The sequence below is a fragment of the Coregonus lavaretus genome (assembly GCF_964263955.1).
Source record: "Coregonus lavaretus genome assembly, chromosome: 34".
NCBI lineage: Eukaryota > Metazoa > Chordata > Actinopteri > Salmoniformes > Salmonidae > Coregonus > Coregonus lavaretus.
This window is the reverse complement of record NC_140021.1, coordinates 2,543,157-2,559,295: the sequence shown is the minus strand read 5'-3', so window position 1 is coordinate 2,559,295 and position 16,139 is coordinate 2,543,157. Positions and strand designations below refer to the sequence as shown.

At 46.2% G+C, this 16,139-nt stretch overlaps 1 pseudogene across 1 annotated transcript in view; it reads left to right on the top strand.

Annotated features, from left to right (window-relative positions):
* The first annotated feature begins 367 nt into the window (after positions 1–367).
* LOC311109211 overlaps positions 368–16,139 on the top strand; it is a 43,793-nt pseudogene continuing 28,021 nt past the window's right edge. Inside the window, exons 1-10 of the transcript XR_014615901.1 lie at positions 368–388; positions 692–765; positions 2,532–2,624; positions 12,257–12,371; positions 12,608–12,648; positions 13,384–13,572; positions 15,039–15,101; positions 15,432–15,509; positions 15,640–15,696; positions 15,879–16,007. The product of XR_014615901.1 is annotated as an uncharacterized misc_RNA (transcript). The remainder of the gene's footprint in view (positions 389–691; positions 766–2,531; positions 2,625–12,256; positions 12,372–12,607; positions 12,649–13,383; positions 13,573–15,038; positions 15,102–15,431; positions 15,510–15,639; positions 15,697–15,878; positions 16,008–16,139) is intronic.

Genomic DNA, 16,139 nt, shown 5'->3' with positions numbered 1-16,139 from the left:
ATTGACAAATCCATTTCAATCCCACTTTGTAACAACAAAATGTGAAAAAGTCAAGGGGTGTGAATAATTTCTGAAGGCACTGTATGTGGTTAGTGTCATCTATGTGGTTAGTTAAATATTTCTGTTTTTATTTTAGTTTTTTTATTAGTTTTTTCTTGTGAAGCGCATTGCATTGCATCCATGTCTGAAATGGTCTGTATAAATAAAGCTTGATTTGATCTGTGTGGTTAGTGTGATCTATGTGGTTAGTGGGATCTATGTGGTTAGTGTGATCTATGTGGTTAGTGGGATCTATGTGGTTAGTGGGATCTATGTGGTTAGTGGGATCTATGTGGTTAGTGGGATCTACGTGGTTAGTGGGATCTACATGGTTAGTGGGATCTACGTGGTTAGTGAAATGTATATATGTGGTTAGTGTGATCTATGTGCTGTTATAGCAGTTTAAAGGCTGCTGTCTAGAAGACTTCTTGTCAGATTGAGGTACCTGTTCGCCATACTTGAGATATTTCAATTTGGCTAAAAGGTTGTGTTTTGTGTTACTGGTGGAGAGTGAGAGAGGTCATGCATTTGAGGTACGTGTGTGTGCATGCAAGGGCACAAGGGTTCATGCATTTACTGTGAGTGTGTATACTAGTGTTATTATGCCTTAAACCCTCTCCCCACCCCCCCCCCCCCCCCCCCCCCCCCCCAGGGTTATATCCAGCAGCTGTTACTGAAGGAGACCCCACAGCCCAAGATGACCTGTGTGAAGAGGACGACCCCTATGTGAGTGTGTCCCCTTAATCCAATACTGCATCTTAATTTATTTTCACTTGAGCCCTAATAGGTAGGACTGGGTAGGACTGGGTGGGACTGGGTAAGACTGGATGGGACTGTGTAAGACTGGGTGGGACTGGGTGGGACTGGGTAGGACTGGGTAGGACTGGGTAGGACTGGGTAAGACTGGGTGGGACTGGGTAGGACTGGGTGGGACTGGGTAAGACTGGGTGGGACTGGGTAAGACTGGGTAAGACTGGATGGGACTGGGTAAGACTGGGGAGGACTGGGTAAGACTGGGTGGGACTGGGTAAGACTGGGTAAGACTGGATGGGACTGTGTAAGACTGGGTAGGACTGGGTAGGACTGGGTGGGACTGGGTGGGACTGGGTAAGACTGGGTGGGACTGGGTAAGACTGGGGAGGACTGGGTAAGACTGGATGGGACTGTGTAAGACTGGGTAGGACTGGATGGGACTGTGTAAGACTGGGTAGGACTGGGTGGGACTGGGTGGGACTGGGTAAGACTGGGTGGGACTGGGTAAGACTGGGGAGGACTGGGTAAGACTGGGTAAGACTGGGTAGGGCTGGGTAGGACTGGGTAAGACTGGGTAAGACTGGGTAGGACTGGGTAAGACTGGGTGGGACTGGGTGGGAATAGGTAGGACTGGGTGGGACTGGGTAAGACTGGGTGGGACTGGGTAAGACTGGGTAAGACTCGGTGGGACTGGGTAGGACTGGGTGGGACTGGGTAAGACTGGGTGGGACTGGGTAGGACTGGGTGGGACTGGGTGGGACTGGGTGGGACTGGGTAAGACTGGGTAAGACTGGGTAAGACTGGGTGGGACTGGGTAGGACTGGGTGGGACTGGGTAGGACTGGGTGGGACTGGGTAAGACTGGGTGGGACTGGGTGGGACTGGGTGGGACTGGGTAAGACTGGGTGGGACTGGGTGGGACTGGGTAGGACTGGGTGGGACTGGGTAAGACTGGGTGGGACTGGGTGGGACTGGGTAAGACTGGGTGGGACTGGGTGGGACTGGGTGGGACTGGGTAAGACTGGGTAGGACTGGGTAAGACTGGGTGGGACTGGGTAGGACTGGGTGGGACTGGGTAGGACTGGGTGGGACTGGGTAGGACTGGGTAGGACTGGGTAAGACTGGGTAGGTTTCCAGCTATCAACTATCAAGTATTTTCAGATGAGTTATCAAAAAGAAAGGATGCCAGGAGAGGCTTTCTATTGGTTAACAGCAGACACTGTATATGGGCTAGCTGCAAGGTTCACTGAAGTTTGAGGTAGAAGTTGCCTCTAACCCCTGATCTAAGATCAGTTTTCTACACCCCCAACACTAAAACCATCAGGATGTTGAAAATAACAAATCTGACCCTGCTTCAGTGGTAATGAGCTGAACCTCTACCTACTCAGTCCTTAAACCTGACATGCTCATGATGAATGGGACCATCACCCCCTCTAGTGGTGGTTGGAGGACATCACAGGGCTGCGTGTTTACGGATTCATTAGCTTGTGGTGAAAACAGCACTTAACTCCAGTTGTTTTATTCATGATTTAGTTGCTTTATCTTTTTTTCTCTGTTTTTAGCTCTGTTTTTAAGTATTTCCATATGCATCAGCCTGAGTTATTGCTACTTGGAAAAGCATTCGACAATTTCTATTGAATATGTGAAACTATTTATGAGATTCCAAAGTCATAACTCAAGTGCTATGTAATGAAAAAACAAGGTTGTTACTAGAGCAATTCCATTGTTACGCTCTTTCAGGCATCTGGGTATGGGAGTGGAGACGACTCCTTCGATGACACAGAAACTATGGATGAACTGAAGAAGGTAGTGGAGGAGAGAGAGTACACCATGGTGAGTGACAGAAACACCCAACCCTGTACACGTAGACACATATTCTATCACACTTTCATGAAACCCACAAGGATAGTTTACAAAATACGTCAGCAATATTTACACCTTCTAAATCCCTCCTCCCAACACAGTAAAGGGGGGTATCTACAGCACATCCAGAACACAAAACAATTCATCTTAATGGGGCCAATTAGGTGGGAGATGTGGAAACATGCCGTTCCTCCCTCAGCCAGGTTCTCTATCTGAGAAATGCCGCTAGCTCAGCCAGATCTGGCCTGATGTTCTTGGACCGCGTCTTGGGAGGAGAGCATATCCTCCTTCCGAATGGTAGCTGCTTTCCGACACATTGAAGGATCTGTGCTCCACTCCCCCTATGTCTCAACACAGCCATTTAAGATAAGAACACATAGGCTATTCCGCTGTAACTAACTGGCAGAGGAGTTGGTTACATTAGTATGTTTTATTAGTCGTATGTACAGGGTACACATTGTATAAATCTTCCAACAAAATGCTCACTTGCCGGTTCCTTCTCCACAATGCAACAACAATAAGAAATAATTAACCAACATAAAGTAAATGGATCAGTAGAATAGAATAAACATTTTAGCATCAGTATAATACAGGAAGGAATCATTTATAGTCCAATATTACACTTGTATATATGTATGGGGGGGGGGGGGGGCGGGGGAATGTATAAACAGAGCAGTACAATAAGATATTATTATATTATTATTATTATTATATTATATTATATTTATTATATTATTATATTAATAAGAGTCTGGTAGCAGCAGTTGTGATTTGTGTGTAGTATGAATGTATACAGTGAGGGAAAATAGTATTTGATCCCCTGCTGATTTTGAACGTTTGCCCACTGACAAAGAAATGATCAGTCTATCATTTTAATGGTAGGTTTATTTGAACAGTGAGAGACAGAATAACAACAAAAAAATCCAGAAAAACGCAGTGTCAAAAATGTCATACATTGATTTGCATTTTAATGAGGGAAATAAGTATTTGACCCCCTCTCAATCAGAATGATTTCTGGCTCCCAGGTGTCTTTTATACAGGTAACGAGCTGAGATTAGGAGCACACTCTTAAAGGGAGTGCTCCTAATCTCATCTTGTTACCTGTATAAAAGACACCTGTCCACAGAAGCAATCAATCAATCAGATTCCAAACACTCCACCATGGCCAAGACCAAAGAGCTCTCCAAGGATGTCAGGGACAAGATTGTAAACCTACACAACGCTGGAATGGGCTACAAGACCATCGCCAAGCAGCTTGGTGAGAAGGTGACAACAGTTGGTGCGATTATTCGCAAATGGAAGAAACACAAAATAACTGTCAATCTCCCTCGGCCTGGGGCTCCATGCAAGACCTTGTGGAGTTGCAATGATCATGAGAACGGTGAGGAATCAGCCCAGAACTACACGGGAGGATCTTGTCAATGATCTCAAGGCAGCTGGGACCATAGTCACCAAGAAAACAATTGGTAACACACTACGCCGTGAAGGACTGAAATCCTGCAGTGCCCGCAAGGTCCCCCTGCTCAAGAAAGCACATATACAGGCCCGTCTGAAGTTTGCCAATGAACATCTGAATGATTGAGAGGAGAACTGGGTGAAAGTGTTGTGGTCAGATGAGACCAAAATCAAGCTCTTTGGCATCAACTCAACTCGCTGTGTTTGGAGGAGGAGGAATGCTGCCTATGACCCCAAGAACACCATCCCAACCGTCAAACATGGAGGTGGAAACATTATGCTTTGGGGGTGTTTTTCTGCTAAGGGGACAGGACAACTCCACCGCATCAAAGGGACGATGGACGGCGCCATGTACCGTCAAATCTTGGGTGAGAACCTCCTTCCCTCAGCCAGGGCATTGAAAATGGGTCGTGGATGGGTATTCCAGCATGACAATGACCCAAAACACACGGCCAAGGGGTCAAATACTTATTTTCCTCATTAAAATGCAAATCAATTTATAACATTTTTGACATGCGTTTTTCTGGATTATTTTGTTGTTATTCTGTCTCTCACTGTTCAAATAAACCTACCATTAAAATTATAGACTGATCATGTCTTTGTCAGTGGGCAAACGTACAAAATCAGCAGGGGATCAAATGCTTTTTTCCCTCACTGTATATGTGTGTGTGTGTGTGTGTGTGTGTGTGTGTGTGTATGTGTGTGTGTATGTGTATGTGTATGTGTATGTGTGTGTGTGTATGTGTATGTGTGTGTGTGTGGCCCTGGGTCTCAACCCCGCCCTGTGCAATTGGGTCCTGGACTTCCTGACGGGCCGCCCCCTGGTGGTGAAGATAGGAAACAACATCTCCACTTCGCTGATCCTCAACACTGGGGCCCCACAAGGGTGTGTGCTCAGCCCCCTCCTGTACTCCCTGTTCACCCATGACTGCGTGGCCATGCACGCCTCCAACTCAATCATCAAGTTTGCAGACGACACAACAGTAGTAGGCTTGATTACCAACAATGACGAGACAGCCTTCAGGGAGGAGGTGAGGGCTCTGGGAGTGTGGTGCCAGGAAAATAACCTCTCACTCAACATCAACAAAACAAAGGAGATGATCGTGGACTTCAGGAAACAGCAGACGGTGCACCCCCCTATCCACAACGACAGGACCGCAGTGGAGAAGGTGGAAAGCTTCAAGGTCCTTCGCGTACACATCACTAACAAACTTAAATGGTCCACCCACGCAGACAGTGTGGTGAAGAAGGCCTCTTCAACCTCAGGAGGCTGAAGAAATGTGGCTTGGCACCTAAAACCCTCACAAAATTTTACAGATGCACAATTGAGAGCATCCTGTTGGAACGTATCACCACCTGGTACGACAACTGAAGGCGAGGTCAGTACAGGTGCATCAAAGCGGGGACTGAGAGAATGAAAAACAGCTTCTATCTCAAGGCCATCAGACTGTTAAATAGCCATCAGTAGCGCATTAGAGGCTGCTGCTGCCTATTGAAATCACTGGCCACTTTAAGAAATGGAACACTAGTCACTTTAATAATGTTTACATATCTTGCATTACTCATCTCATATGTATATACTGTATTCTATAATATTCTACTGTATCTTAGTCCATGCCGCTCCGTCATTGCTTGTCCATAAATTTATATATTCTTAAATTCCATTCCTTACTTAGATTTGTGTGTATTGGGTATATGTTGTGAAATTGTTAGATATTACTTGTTAGATATTACTGCACTGTCGGAGCTAGAAGCACAAGCATTTCGCTACACCCGCAATAACATCTGCTAAACACGTGTATGTGACAAATACAATTTGATTTGATTTCTGTGCGTGCGTGCGTGCGTGCGTGCGTGCGTGCGTGCGTGCGTGCGTGCGTGCGTGCGTGAGGGAGTGCATGTGTTCTAATGTGTGGAGAATCAGAGCAGGTGGTCAGTCCAGTTAAAGTGTTCAGTAGCCCATATTATAAAAGTTCAGAGTGAGTTTTGCATCCAAAAGCATGTTGTCCTGTATATCTTATAACCACTCCTCCTCTGTATATCTTACAACCACTCCTCCTCTGTATATCTTATAACCACTCCTCCTCTGTATATCCTATAACCACTCCTCCTCTGTATATCTTATAACCACTCCTCCTCTGTATATCCTATAACCACTCCTCCTCTGTATATCTTATAACCACTCCTCCTCTGTATATCCTATAACCACTCCTCCTCTGTATATCCTATAACCACTCCTCCTCTGTATATCCTACAATCACTCCTCCTCTTCTGCCCATTTGGAGAGAGATGTCTTGGTCTTACATTTCATGCCTCAAAAGTGATCTAACGTTGACATATCCCATATCCCTATTTGTGCTATTCGTGGAGATCCTGCATTATTCACAAGGATTGCACCAGACTAAAACCGCAGGCCTCCAGCCCAGATATAAGCAAGATTGGCACTATAACTTTCCCTTGAACACTGCCTGTCATCTTTTTTTTTTTGTTCCTTCTACTGTCACATGGACACCAAGCAGACTGCTTAAGGTCAAAAACAGCTTAGACATTAATTCACTGATGCTTGGTTGAGTTTCCCTTCCAATTTCCCATGAGCTTTCCTCTCCCGTTACCAGGGGTTGGATATCATCTGACATAATGTGATGAGATAAAGTGTTTCAGGGGGATGGACCACACAGGGTGCATTGTGGGATTTGCCCTAGCACTACACAACTGATTCAAATAATCAAAGCTTGATGATGAGTTGGTTATTTGAATCAGCTGTGTAGTGCTAGGGAAAAAAAAAAAAACGTGCACCCAGGGGTGAGGACCCAGGACCGAGTTTGGGAAACGCTGAGTTAGGCTACACACTCATAGTTGCTACTTATCTCTCTCTCTCGCTCTCTCTCTCACCCTCTCTCTCGCCTTCTCTCTCACCCTCTCTCTCGCCTTCTCTCTCACCCTCTCTCTCGCCTTCTCTCTCACCCTCTCTCTCACCCTTCTCTCACCCTCTCTCACCTTCTCTCTCACCCTCTCTCTCACCCTCCCTCTCACCCTCTCTCTCACCTCTCTCACCCTCTCTCTCACCCTCTCTCTCACCCTCTCTCTCACCTTCTCTCTCACCTTCTCTCTCACCTTCTCTCTCACCCTCTCTCTCACCTTTGCGCTCACTCTCTCTCTCACCTTCTTGCTCGCCTTCTCTCTCAACCTCCATCTCACCCTCTCTCTCACCCTCTCTCTAACTTTCTCTCTCACCATCTATCTCACCCTCTCTCTCACCTTCTCTCTCACCCTTTCTCTCACCCTTCTCTCGCCTTCTCTCTCACCCTCTCTCTCGCCCTCTCTCTCACCCTTCTCTCACCCTCTCTCGCTCTCTCTCTCACCCTCTCTCTCGCCTTCTCTCTCACCCTCTCTCTCGCCTTCTCTCTCACCCTCTCTCTCGCCTTCTCTCTCACCCTCTCTCTCACCCTTCTCTCACCCTCTCTCACCTTCTCTCTCACCTTCTCTCTCACCCTCTCTCTCACCCTCCCTCTCACCCTCTCTCTCACCTTCTCTCTCACCCTCTCTCTCACCCTCTCTCTCACCCTCTCTCTCACCTTCTCTCTCACCTTCTCTCTCACCTTCTCTCTCACCCTCTCTCTCACCTTTGCGCTCACTCTCTCTCTCACCTTCTTGCTCGCCTTCTCTCTCAACCTCCATCTCACCCTCTCTCTCACCCTCTCTCTAACTTTCTCTCTCACCATCTATCTCACCCTCTCTCTCACCTTCTCTCTCACCCTTTCTCTCACCCTTCTCTCGCCTTCTCTCTCACCCTCTCTCTCGCCCTCTCTCTCACCCTTCTCTCACCCTCTCTCACCTTCTCTCTCACCCTCTCTCTCACCCTCCCTCTCACCCTCTCTCTCACCTTCTCTCTCACCCTCTCTCTCACCCTCTCTCTCACCTTCTCTCTCACCTTCTCTCTCACCCTCTCTCTCACCCTCTCTCTCACCTTCTCTCTCACCCTCTCTCTCACCTTTGCGCTCACCCTCTCTCTCACCTTCTCACTCGCCTTCTCTCTCACCCTCCATCTCACCCTCTCTCTCACCCTCTCTCACCCTCTCTCTAACCTTCTCTCTCACCATCTATCTCACCCTCTCTCACCTTTTCGCTCACCCTTTCTCTCACCCTTCTCTCATCTTCTCTCTCACCTTCTCTCATCTTCTCTCTCACCTTCTCTCTCACCCTCTCTCACCCTCTCCTTCACCCTCTCTCTCAACTCTCTCACCCTCTCTCTCACCCTCGCTCTCATCTTCTCTCTCACCCTCTCTCTCACCTTCTCTCTCACCCTCTCTCTCACCTTCTCGCTCGCCTTCTCTCTCATCCTCTCACTCACCCTCTCTCTCACCCTCTCACTCACCCTCTCTCTCACCCTTTCTCTCACCCTCTCCTTCACCCTCTCTCTCAACTCTCTCACCCTCTCTCTCATCTTCTCTCTCACCTTCTCTCTCACCCTCTCTCTCTCAGCTTCTCTCTTGCCTCCTATCTCACCCTCTCTCACTCAGTCCCCAGCTGTGTGATGGTTGCAGATAGATTGTAACTTCCATCAAAGTAATTGTCTGCATCACTTCCAATCCCCCATATGTTTTTTTTCTTCTCGCAAATAACATCTGCTAAACATGTGTATGTGACAAATACAATTTGTCACATAGACACACACACACGACACACATGCTCCCACTTTATTTTATATATCACAGATGGTTTCTGTATGTAATGGTCTTACACACACTACCAGTCAAAAGTTTTAGAACACCTGCTCATTCAAGGGTTTATTTTTATTTTTACTATTTTTTACATTGTAGAATAATAGTGAAGACATCAACACTATGAAATAACACATATGGAATCATGTAGTAACCAAAAAAGTGTTAAACGAATCAAAATATATTTTATATTTGAGATTATTCTAATAGCCACCCTTGATGATAGCTTTGCACACTCTTGGCATTCTCTCAACCAGCTTCATGAGGTAGTCTCCTGGAATGCATTTCAATTAACAGGTGTCCTTTGTTAAAAGTTAATTTGTGGAATTTATTTCCTTCTTAATGCGTTTGAGCCAGTCAGTTGTGTTGTGTTGTGTTGGGGGGGTATACAGAACATAGCCCTATGTGGTAAAATACCTAGTCCATATTATGGCAAGAACAGCTCAAATAAGCAAAGAGAAACAACAGTCCATCATTACTTTAAGACATGAAGGTAAGTGAATACGGAATTTCAAGAACTTTGAAAGTTTCTTCAAGTGCAGTCGCAAAAACCATCAAGTGCTATAATGAAACTGTCTCTCATGAGGACCACCACTGGAATGGAAGACACAGAGTTACCTCTGCTGCAGAGGATAAATTCATTACAGTTACCAGCCTCAGAAATTGCAGCCCAAATAAATGCTTCACCGAGTTCAAGTCACAGACACATCTCAACATCAACTGTTCAGAGGGGACTGTGTGAATCAGGCCTTCAAGGCCGAACTGCTGCAAAGAAACCACTACTAAAGGACACCAATAAGAAGATGAGGCCTGCTTGGGCCAAGAAACACGAGATTACACCGGTGGAAATGTCCTTTGGTCTGGAGTCCAAATTGGAGATCATTGTGAGACGCGGTGTGGGTGAACGGATGATCTCTGCATGTGTAGTTCCCACCGTAAAGCATGGAGGAGGAGGTGTTATGGTGTGGGGGTGCTTTGCTGGTGACACTGTCTGTGATTTATTTAGAATTCAAGGCACACTTAACCAGCATGGCTACCACAGCATTCTGAAGCGATACGCCATCCCATCTGGTTTGGGCTTAGTGGGACTAGTATTTGTTTTCAACAGGACAATGACCCAACACACCTCCAGGCTGTGTAAGGGCTATTTGACCAAGAAGGAGAGTGATGGAGTGCTGCATCAGATGACCTGGCCTCCACAATCCCCCGACCTCAACCCAAGGTGAGATGGTTTGGGTTGAGATGGTTTGGGATGAGTCGGACGGCAGAGTGAAGGAAAAGCAGCCAACAAGTGCTAAGCATATGTGGGAACTCCTTCAAGACTGTTGGAAAAGCATTCCAGGCGAAGCTGGTTGAGAGAATGCCAAGAGTGTGCAAAGCCGTCATTACCTGAAAACATATCTGAATACTTATCTGAATACTTAACTGAACATAATTACCTAAATACTTACCTGATTACTTACCTTGACATACTGACCTGAACCCACTTACCTGAACATACTTACCTGAATATCTAACCTGAACATACTTACCTTGACATACTTACCTCAACATACTTACCTGAGACTTACCTGAATACTTGTGCCCTTGAGCACTGAAACCCCGCAAAACAACAGCTCCCTGGGCACCCAGTGTGGCAGCACCTCTCCAAAAACCTGTATATTTATGTATGTATGTGTGTGTCTTCCCGAGGGATTGGGTTAAAAGTGGAAGTAAACTTTTGGTTGGACCTTATGTGCAATTGACCAATAAAGTGATGTTAAACTCTTGGTGGAATGAATCCACAACAGATCTGTAAAACTCCTGCATAGACATGGGAGAGGCAACTACATCAAAAATCACTCACACTCTCACTCTCACTCTCACTCTTATTTCCGCTAATGGTGAAGATCACAACCTCAAACTTTCCAATGGTGGCAAACATTATCAAGCTTTGGTTCAGAATTAGATCTCAAGAGTTGATGAAGGTTGTTAAAAATACATTCTGTAGCAATCCGCCAGAGAGAGAGAGAGAGCGAAAAGTAATCTGAAGCATCTGAAGCTTGCCCAGTGAGGACTGAAAGTACATTCAGAATATGCAACAAGTAATCATGGCAACAAATTAACCAAACATTACAAATTCTAGGGTCGCTTGGATACCGAAATGCAAATCCTTAGCAACAATGCTTTGTATAATAATAATTCACGCTAACATTCCATATTTGAGGATTTTCTAGGAAAAACATGTGAAAGCCTTAGCAACCATGATATGTAATAACTTATAGAAGTAGTTTTTTTAAATCTGTGATTGTGCAGTTAGAACTTTTATTACTGTACGTGTTTTGACTTCTGTTTTTTTGTACCAATCCGTCACCACACGAGGTTCCCTCTCAGGAAAATAAAACGTTGTTTGAATTTAAAGTTGCTATATGTAACTTTGTGGGCGACCCGACCAACTTCACGTACAAAATGTGTCTTATAGATCTGTCATTTCTCATTGAAAGCAAGTTCAATGATCTGTTCTATTGGCGCTATTTCAATGCTTCTCATTCTTCAAGTTTTGTTTTTTGCATCTTTTACGTTAGGTTTTGTACACCTGCTTCAAACAGCTGAAAATACAGTATTTTTGGTTATTGAAAATATATTTCACAGTGGTTTAGATGGTACAATGATTCTTCACACTATGCTTGCGTGTTTTGTCACATAAACTGAAATTAGGCAAACTATTAGAATTTAAGCAACCAGGAAATGGCGGAGCGATTTCTGCATAGTGCATCTTTCATTGAATTCCATTGGATGACCTAGTTGAGCTTTGTTGACTCATGCTCAGCTACCTATAACCATAGGGCGGTAACCAAACCCATCTTGCAGAACTTGGTAAACCTGGCTATAGTTGTATGTTCAAAGGATGCATCCTTTTAAATCTGACCCCCAACACCCCTCTCTCGCCGCTACCTCCCCCTACCTCCTCCTACCTCCCCCTACCTCCCCCTACCTCCTCCTACCTCCCCCTACCTCCCCTACCTCCTCCTACCTCCTCCTACCTCCCCCTACCTCCCGCTAACTCCCCCTACCTCCCCCTACCTCCCCTACCTCCTCCTACCTCCTCCTACCTCCCCCTACCTCCCGCTACCTCCCCCTACCTCCCCTACCTCCTCCTACCTCCCCCTACCTCCCCCTACCTCCTCCTACCTCCCCCTACCTCCTCCTACCTCCCCTACCTCCCCCTACCTCCCCCCTACCTCCTCCTACCTCCCCCTACCTCCTCCTACCTCCCCCTACCTCCCGCTAACTCCCCCTACCTCCCCCTACCTCCCCCTACCTCCCCCTACCTCCCCTACCTCCCCCTACCCCCCCTACCTCCCCCCTACCTCCCCTACCTCCCCCTACCTCCCCCTACCTCCCCCTACCTCCCCTAACTCCCCCTACCTCCCCCTACCCTCTCAGCCAGAGGAACCAGAGAGCACACCTGTGCGTGCCCCTCCAACAGAGGCGTCGCCCAGTGACGATGAGGATGCTGATGAGATCTCGGGTCAGGACGTGGAGCTGACCGCTGAGAGAGGTGAGAGATGTGTGGCAGGTGAGAGATGTGAGAGATGTGAGAGATGTGAGAGATGTGAGGGAGAGAGAGAGACATGGAGGTAGACTGTACATAACACTGCATGAATATATTATTATTATTATTATTATTATAATCCCTTGTGGTGTTGAAATGAAGAGCCACCAGGGGGCGATAGAACATGGTGAGGCACAGAGCCATATACATGTGTATTGAGTATTTTGTATCTTTGGCCACAGAACCAAGTCGGACTGCGGATGCAGCCTATAGACCAAGGAGTGTGAGTATGAGGACCTGTAGTGTGTTACCTGCTCTATAGTACCCACTGATGTGTTTAAACCCCGGATCGCTGATGCTATGTAACGGCCAATGAGAGGCTTTGAAACCACCGGTCGCTATATTGGTACCCCGCAGAAGAAGAATCCTCCATAAGAATTAATGGAATTCTACAGTATTTAAATCATATGTTTCAAGGACAAAATTACATGTATTTAAGTATTTTGTTGTAGAGGGGACGGTAAAATGAGTACTATGTTTTTACATTATTTATTTTTTGTTCAGTTCACTTAAAATGATTTAAAAGTGTGCATTAAGGTGTCTGCAATAGAATATACTTGTCAAAAATGAATGTAGACATTAATAAATGCATTTCTATAGCTTCCAACAACTTTTTTTTTTACATTTTAGCAGACACTCTTATCCAGAGCAATTAGGGTTAAGTGCCTTGCTCAAAGGCACATTGACAGATTTTTCACCTAGTCGGCTCGGGGATTAAAACCAGCGACCTTTCGGTTACTTGCACAACGCTCTTAACCACTAAGCTACCTGCTTAGTTACAGAGGAGTAACTAAATGGCTGTGCAGTGGCTTTAATACATCACCCACTGTCAGTCATCTAGGGTTAATACATATCATTGATAGTACCTGACCAGCCATCAAACAAATCATTGGTTGCCAATATACCATACTACCACACTTCATGTTCTCATGGTGTGACTCTCTCTCTATCCCTCCAGGGGACTTCCAGTCAGAAAGGAGAGCGAGGAGACCCAGGACCAGCCGGCCCCCCTGGCTTCCCCGGACCTCCAGGCCCACACAGTCCCTCAAGCAATGGCTTCTCTGAGGCAGTGCCGGGACCCAGGGGCCCCCAGGGGCCCCCAGGACCAGCAGGAACACCCGGAGAACCCGGCAATGACGGCCAGCCAGTAAGAACCTGGTTGTTACCGCAACGTCCCCTCCCTTCACCCCTTATTTGGTCATGTTTATCAGCGCTGTAATTGTAATTGGGCGTAATTGCAAATCACGATTGTATCTGGTTACGGTCGATTCGTTCGTTCTCTCTGAGTCCTAGACAGTGCCCTGCCAAACACCAACCAGCCAGCCTGATTTGTCATGCTTCACATCGTACAGTAGGAGCTCGGCAGTTGGCAGGGCGATAGGACAGAATTCTTTATTTCTCTGTCTCACATCGAGAACATGCTATTCTTTCCATTTGTGTGGTTTGGTCGGCCAGGCATATTTTTCACCAATATAGTTCAGTTCCATTGGTGGTCTCTCTCTGTAATTCTGCTATTGCCCTCATTTTAATGGCCCATTTACGTGGTTTTATGCCCACAGCCAGAATCTTTCATTCCTTAGCACTTCAAACATTCATCATTACTAGACTTAAACATCTCTGAGCTTAGATCGCTATAGTCCTACTGCACTGTGGGAATTAAACTATTTTTCTATACAATAGTGTACTGAATAGTTTCAGAATTTGTATTGTATTCTTAATCTCCAACCAATAGTCCCTACGGTACACAATACATAACAGAGACTTGACTCTGTTGTTCTGCTATATATAATAACTCCCACCCTCTTTCTTTCTCAAGAACACGACTGTTCTCATTCCACTGTAAACACACCACAGCTGCTTAGGCACACACAGCCAATACATTTTAGTCATTTAGCAGTCGCTCTTAAATATTTATTTATTTATTTTTCATTATTTTTATTTTTTTCATACTGGCCCCCCGTGGTAATACCACACACGTGTCCACCAGACTAAGCCAACTATGGAGGAAAGGGGGATGAATTCATTTGGAAATGTTTTACAAAAATGAGGAAAGTTGAGTCATTGTTTATTTACAACTCACATCCCTGGACATCAATGGGTCTTTGATCTGCTCTGTGCGTTTCTATCGGTGGAACGTTAGCACCTGCCCACCTGTGGGCTTGATAAACTCTGAAGCCCAGGTCCTGACCTCTGTGGGAAGGGATATGAGGTGCTGCTCACATGTGGGGTACATCTGTATGCGGTTCTGTCTGTGTGTGTCTACGTGTGTGTCTGTGTTTGTGTGTGTGTGTGTGTGTGTGTGTGTGTGTGTGTGTGTGTGTGTGTGTGTGTGTGCGCGCAGCCTCATGAGTCATAAAGGTGCTTCAGAGGGGATTAGATAAGTGTCGTAGTGAAAACCGGGTGGATGATCTCTTTGAACACTGTGTTTATGGAGTGATATAACTCTGGAAGGAAGGGCCACACATGAATCCAGTCTCCAACTCCTGTCAATCCACCAATCATTCTTAGAAAGCCTGCAGTACTGTACACAACCCATGTGGATATCTTTATATGTTTCAACCCATCAGCCATTTCTCATGTTGATAATCCTCACTTGCTGTGTTCCTACCACAGGGAGAAACTGGAGTTCAGGGATTCCCAGGCTTGCCAGGTGATCCCGGTCCCAAAGGAGACAAGGTGCAACATCGCATACTGTATAACCCCCTTTCACTGCTGCAGACGGTACATGATGTTCTAGTGGCCTACAGGTTTTAGCTCCACTGTCACTGAATAGTTCAGCAGTGCTCGACTTCATTGCATTGCACATTTTTGCTCTTGCCCAGCACCGACACACCTGATTCAACTAATCAAGGGCTGGCGATTAATTGAATCCGTTGTGTTAGTGCTGGGCCAGAACAAAAATATGCACCAAGGGTTCCCCCAGGTAATGGATTGAGAAACACTGTTGTAGTTGGTTGTTGTGTTTGACCCTTGACCCTTGATTGTGTGTCTTGTTGACCCCTGAAGGGTGATCCTGGAGTGGGCAAACCTGGTTCCCCCGGACCTCCTGGGCCACCGGGCCGACCCAACTCATCCAGATCCCCGGTATGTAAGTGTGGAATGAACCACACCTGGATGTGAATAGATGGATTGGAAGAATTAGTTGGTTGATTGATTGGTTGTTTTCATTGATTCATCAGTTCATTCATTCATTGTAAGCGTATGTGGTTTGCAGAACGGTGTGGACGGCTCAGGCTTTGAGTACTTTGACGGAGACACAGAGATTATGACAGTGAGTGGTCATCCTTTTCAAAACCCTAGAATCCACACCTGCTGTTGTTATGCTCTCTGACTACAGCCACAAACACCATCTGGGTACACACAGTTAGCTTTAGCATTCATGCATTATGACAGCTGTCTCATGTTATTTGTTAGCATTAATGTTTTTTTGTTTTGTTTATTTTCTTCATCCAGGGTCCTCCTGGTCCACCTGGCCCCCCTGGGCTGCCTGGCCCCCCAGGTTCATATGAGGGCCTCTCTGCGTCCCCTGGGGCTCCCGGGGAAAACGGGAAGGATGGAGAGATGGGTAAACCTGGACTGCCGGTGAGTCACCGAACACTTTAGTGAAACTCACTCACTCTCACTTGTACCGTTAAAGCCGGTGAGTGGTAAAATGGCGCCATCCATCTAGCAGTTGTAGTTCTAAGTGCCAATTAAGTAGCTGTTATAGCACCC